Source organism: Microcaecilia unicolor, chromosome 5 (assembly GCF_901765095.1).
Source record: "Microcaecilia unicolor chromosome 5, aMicUni1.1, whole genome shotgun sequence".
In the NCBI taxonomy this organism is placed as follows: Eukaryota; Metazoa; Chordata; class Amphibia; order Gymnophiona; family Siphonopidae; genus Microcaecilia; species Microcaecilia unicolor.
In genome coordinates, this window is record NC_044035.1 from 179,816,231 (window position 1) to 179,822,230 (window position 6,000).

The 6,000-nt window shown below is 43.8% G+C and overlaps 1 protein-coding gene across 1 annotated transcript in view; it reads right to left on the bottom strand.

Annotated features, from left to right (window-relative positions):
- The window catches only part of MLKL (mixed lineage kinase domain like pseudokinase), a 190,597-nt gene extending 185,072 nt beyond the window's left edge, over nucleotides 1-5,525 (bottom strand). The window contains exon 1 of the mRNA XM_030203626.1: nucleotides 5,383-5,525. The gene's annotated coding sequence lies outside the window, so the exon portion shown is untranslated. The remainder of the gene's footprint in view (nucleotides 1-5,382) is intronic.
- Between the last annotated feature and the right edge of the window lie 475 nt (nucleotides 5,526-6,000).

Below are 6,000 nucleotides of genomic sequence, written 5' to 3' on the forward strand. Positions count from 1 at the left end.
TGCTATGTGGATAACGATGAAGAAAAAGCAAATTTGCTAAATAGATACTTTTGTTCTGTTTTCACATAAGAAAATCCTGGAGAAGGACCGCGATGGAGTGCAAAAAGTACAAATGAGATTGAAGTGGATAGAGCACCGTTCACGGAATAGAGTGTGTATGAACAACTTGAAAAGCTAAAGGTGGACAAAGCCATGGGACTGGATGGGATCCACCCCAGGATATTGAGGGAGCTCAGAGAGGTTCTGGCGAGTCCTCTTAAAGATTTGTTTAATATATCCTTGCAGATGGGAGAGGTTCCAAGGGATTGGAGAACGGCGGAGGTGGTCCCTCTTCACAAAAGTGGTGATAGGGAAGAAGCTGGAAACTACAGGCCGGTAAGCCTCACTTCAATTATTGGAAGAGTAATGGAAGCGATGCTGAAGGAAAGGATAGTGAATTTCCTGGAAGCTAATAAGTTGCAAGATCCGAGACAACATGGTTTTACCAAAGGGAAATCGTGCCAAACGAATCTCACTGAATTCTTTGATTGGGTGACAGGAGAATTGAATCAGGGACGAGCTATGGACGTAATCTACTTAAATTTCAGCAAAGCATTTGACACGGTTCCCCACAGGAGGCTCTTAAATAAACTGGATGGGCTGAAGATAGGACCCGAAGTGGTGAACTGGATTAGGAACTGGTTGACGGAACAAAGCCAGAGGGTGGTGGTGAATGGAATTCGCTCGAGGAGGGAAAGTGAGTAGTGGTGTGCCTCAAGGATCGGTGCTGGGACCGATTCTGTTCAATATATTTGTGAGTGACATTGCCGAAGGGTTAGAAGGTAAAGTTTGCCTATTTGCGGATGATACTAAGATCTGTAATAGAGTGGACACCCAGGAGGGAGTGGAAAACATGAAAAAGGATCTGAGAAGCTAGAAGAATGGTCTAAGGTTTGGCAATTAAAATTCAACGCGAAGAAATGCAAAGTGATGCATTTAGGGAATAGAAATCCTCGGGAGACGTATGTGTTAGGCGGGGAGAGTCTGATAGGAACGGACGGGAGAGGGATCTTGGGGTGATAGTATCTGAGGATCTGAAGGCGACGAAACAGTGTGACAAGGCGGTGGCCGTAGCTAGAAGGTTGTTAGGCTGTATAGAGAGAGGTGTGACAAGCAGAAGAAAGGGGGTGTTGATGCCCCTGTATAAGTCATTGGTAAGGCCCCACCTGGAGTATTGTGTTCAGTTTTGGAGGTCGTACTTTGCGAAGGATGTAAAAAGAATTGAAGCGGTGCAAAGAAAAGCTGCAAGAATGGTAAGGGATTTGCGTTACAAGACATATGAGGAGAGACTTGATGACCTGAACATGTATACCCTGGAGGAAAGGAGAAACAGGGGTGATATGATACAGACGTTCAAATATTTGAAAAGTATTAATCCGCAAACGAACCTTTTCCGGAGGTGCGAAGGCGGTAGAACGAGAGGACATGAAATGAGATTGAAGGGAGGCAGACTCAAGAAAAATGTCAGGAAGTATTTTTCACCGAGAGAGTAGTGGATACTTGGAATGCCCTCCCGCGGGAGGTGGTGGAAATGAAAATGGTAACAGAATTCAAGCACGCATGGGATAAACATAAAGGAATCCTGTTCAGAAGGAATAGATCCTAAGGAGCTTAGCCGAGATTGGGTGGCACAGCCGGTGGCGGGAGGTGGGATAGTGCTGGGCAGACTTATTCGTCAGTGCCAGAGCCAGTGGTGGGAGGCGGGGCTGGTGGTTGGGAGGCGGGGATAGTGCTGGGCAGACTTACACGATCTGTGCCCTGAAAAGGACAGGTACAAATCAAGGTAAGGTATACACAAAAAGTAGCACATATGAGTTATCTTGTTGGGCAGACTGGATGGACCATGCAGGTCTTTTCTGTCGTCATCTACTACGTTACTATATTAGTATGTTAACCCCCCTTCTCCCTGATAGTAGAACACAGTCAATAATAACCCCCTAATTTGCCAAAGAGAATCCCAAAACAACCTCCCTTCCCCCAACCTCCCCCCTCCCATACCTCGAACCCTCCCCATCCACCTCCTATGAAGCACAGATAAAGGGGCAGGTCACTCAATGCCCACTTCCCGCTTCCAAAACAACAAAACATAAAACCCTCACATCTCAGCCAATCCAACCCCCCCAATAAACAGTAAAACTCCTCTCGGAGCAAACACAAAGAAGAGAATAATAATACTGCATCTATTAAACATTTCCCCAAAGTCCATACTCCCCACAGTCACGCCATACGTAATTAAAAAAAAGGAAAGAATCAGTACTCTCAAAAACGTAGGAGTGTTATAGTACAAGTCCACAGTCCCCAAGTCTGTTTCAGCCCAGGCGCCACAGTTCCATCCAGGTATCTCAACATGTCCAAGAAACCAAAGGCTGTCCAATGTGAAAAGCAGGTCACCCGCGCCAGTCAGCAGAGAATTGAAATTCCTTTAAACAATGCTCAAGCCTCCTTGCCTGCCGCAGATGACATCCCTAGAAGTCCAGCCACAAATTCCTTTGCGGCAGTCGCAGTTTCAAAGAATAGCACTTTATTGGCATGAATCACCTTTAAGCGCGTAGGGTAATGAAATACAAACCTGATTTTTTGGTTTGCCATTCGGGAGCACAGAGGCGCAAAACAGCAGCACTGCGCCGCCACTTTAGCCGAATAATCTTGAAAACACAGAATTCTTTTACTATTTTAAGTTAAAGGTTTACCACCATGAAGTGCTTGTAATAGAACCCTTGTGTGCATAATTAAGAATTCTGAAAATAACCACTCGGGGGTCAAGAAGCATTAGAATGGCGCTGTCCCAGTCTACGTGCTCTCTCAATATGCAGATGTCCCTGGTGATCAGCCAATTGTAAATCAAAGGAGAGCCAAGTCTCCAGGAATCCAACAAGCGCCTGCTCTCCCACAGACTCTGGGAGGCCAACAAGGCGCAAGTTATTCCTCCTAGATCGATTTTCAAGGTCATCCATTTTTTCCTCGTAACTGGTAAGCATGGTCTGCAGCTAAGCACACATGTCTTCCAAGCATTTCACGTGGTCTTCTACCTCACTGGTGCGCTGTTGTTGCTGCAGCAAATCCCTGCTAAGATTATCAAAATGCTCCTGAAGCCGTTCAAGTTTTGTATCGATAGGCTGGAGCCTCCGGTCCAAAAGTGGCTCCATAGCTGCGGTCACCTCGGCTGCCACCTCCGTAACCCAGGCTGAGCTGAGCCCTGCACCGGCGGGATTAGCCGGCACCGCCATCTTGTCCTCACCTCCACGAGCCCGTTCATTTCCTTTGCACCCGTATTTCGTCGCCATGTAGCAACCAATTGTCAGCAAACAAGCTCCTCTGGGTTAAATATTCACTCTGCTATCAAAGCATAAACTTTAAATAATAGCAGTATAAAATAAAACTGCTGAACGGAGCGGGAAGATCGGGAGAGTTCAACCCCTGCGTCCTCTCTCGATCATGGCACCACGTCTAGTGTAATGTTTTTAAAATTGTTTTATGTATGTTATTTGTAAGCTGCTCAGACTATTCAGATAATGTGGGATATAAATTTAAAGTCCAGCAAATTACAGTCTGTGCCTCCTTCACTATGGCAACTGCAGTCCATCAGAGCCTTAATGTGGGGTCCCAGAGCCAGCAAATCACAAACAAAACTCTCAGCATTCTTTAATGTGGCAAACACAGTTTCTGGTATCCTTGGTCGCTCTCCCACTTTTTTTACCCACTTGTTTTTTCGTGGGACGTTTGAGTTCTCCGTGTTTCAGCGGATTTCTTCTCACAAACACAGTCCTCCTTCATGCTCCACTCACAACTTGGCTGGCTGTAATAGTACATATTTTAATCCTCACACCTTAAGCTGCTGCAAAGGTAAATCACTTCATCCTTGTTGTGTGATGCAGACAAAATATAAAGCTTATCTCAAAAATTGTGTACTTAAAGTATGCCAGCTCTCTGCTGACTCCCCTCTGCCAGCTCTGAGCAAGGGCTTAATACACCTTAACCAATTTATCAGACCGTTTTTAACATCCATGCCCAGCATTTCAGAAATCCAATTTTGCATGAACTGTTAGTACCTCTTGAGCACTCTGAAAAATAGGGAGAGAACATGGGGACAGACCACCTACACATAAACAGCCACAAAACACACACATCCCTTAACCTCTCCAAAAAAAACAACACTTCTCCAAATCCTCCAAAACACCTCTCCCCCACAAAAAAATCTTCCATTTCCTCTAGATAGTTGGGGTTATTTTACCATCATTGTAGGGCCTTAGCAGCAGCACGTGTGTGCACCTGGTGTTCACTGCAAGTCACATTATGGAATTTACATATCAATGAGCTGCTTTACATGCATGTTTTACACAGTGCATTTTTTCCAGTGAAATGGGAAGCCACCCTTCAGGGGTGGGGTGATCAATGAGGGACCCACCCCACAATAGCCAGGCCCCTTGCAATCAATCACAGAATCTATGACAAGGCAGAATTTGTATGTAGAGCCTGAGCTCTTTCATTAAAACATGGGGACCATGGGTCAATTTTAGCAGACAATGGAAAAGGTGCAGGTACTCAGTACCCCCTCAAAAAAAGTCCCGATTTTACATCTCATTACCATGAGGTACCTTTTTTAGTGCTCTAGTTGGGCAAGAAATACAGTGTTAGAGCCCTTTAAGACGCATTAAGGGGGTAAGAATCTAACATTGTTTGATAACTTCCACATTTAATTGCCTGTTTGTCAACCAGAAAAAAGTGCCTGCAGTTTTAAAAGACTGACACGAGGTAACAGCTGATGTGTGCTTGTTTGAACAAAAACGAAAGTGCAAGCACATCTGCGCCTGTTCCTCTGTGCATAAATATCAGCCTTGCAAAACAATTTATGTGCAAGGAATTTTTGTGTGGCTGATATTTATGCATTTTCTCTCTGACAGAAGACAAAGAGCAAACAGAGTTTTGAAGGTTTTGTAATCGAATCCGGGAGGATCCCGAGGACCCCGCTGAATCCGTCTTTTACCTTTTGCCATTAGTTTCTTTTATGTTTGATAAAGATACATTTGTGTTAGCTAAACAACTAGCTAGGGAGTGTTAAAGGCACACGTGTCTGTGCGTGTGTATTATAAATGTAAAGTACAAATCTAGCAAAAACAGTTGAAATTGTGTTTCTCTCTCTAACAACTTTACCCAGGTAGAAGGTTTTCCATCTAAATGAAGCAAACCCATTGCCTCTGTAAACTATAAAGCTAAACATTTCCTGACAGTACGCCTTTAAAAACCAGGAAATTGAGTGGATAAAACAATAAAAGAAATTAAGGAGAGAGAAAAAGAAAGAAAAAAAAAAGAAAGCACGTCATTTACTGTAGTTCTATTACTCACCTGACTTTACAAGAGAATTCTTCCTAGAATCCTTTTGCTGCTTCTGAAACTTTTTTCGCTTTTTCTTTCTTTCAACTAAAACTGTACAGTTCTCGGTCGAAAGTTACTTCTTCCTACTTTCCAAGAACAGGGATTTACACTTCCCCTGCTCCTCCCGCCCAGGCTACAGACAGGATTATGTTATGCAATGCGTATTCCCTCTCATGGTCCTAATGCCGTCAACACTATTCATAACAACTGAGCAGCGCTTCTTGTAGACTCCTTGGGAAAACTGCCAAAAATATTAAAAATTGTGTGCAAAGAACTGTGGTTGCTGCTGGATATGTAGAAATAACGGTCAAACAAGTTTTAGGCCATACCTTTTACTTGGACTAACTCAATATACAATGAATAGCTTTCGAAAATTATCTTTTCTTGGAGGATGATGTATTTAAAATGCAAACTATTTTTGCAAAACAAACGGGGGAAAAGCATGCACAGCATGATTCATGGAATGTTTCCCAACTCCTGTGCATTTAAGTGTGTGAGTGGTGGTGAAGGAAGGGTGCATGTTTTTGTGTGTTTGCACGTGTGTGTTTATGTATACATATGTGTCTATTCTGGAGAGAAGATGAAAGG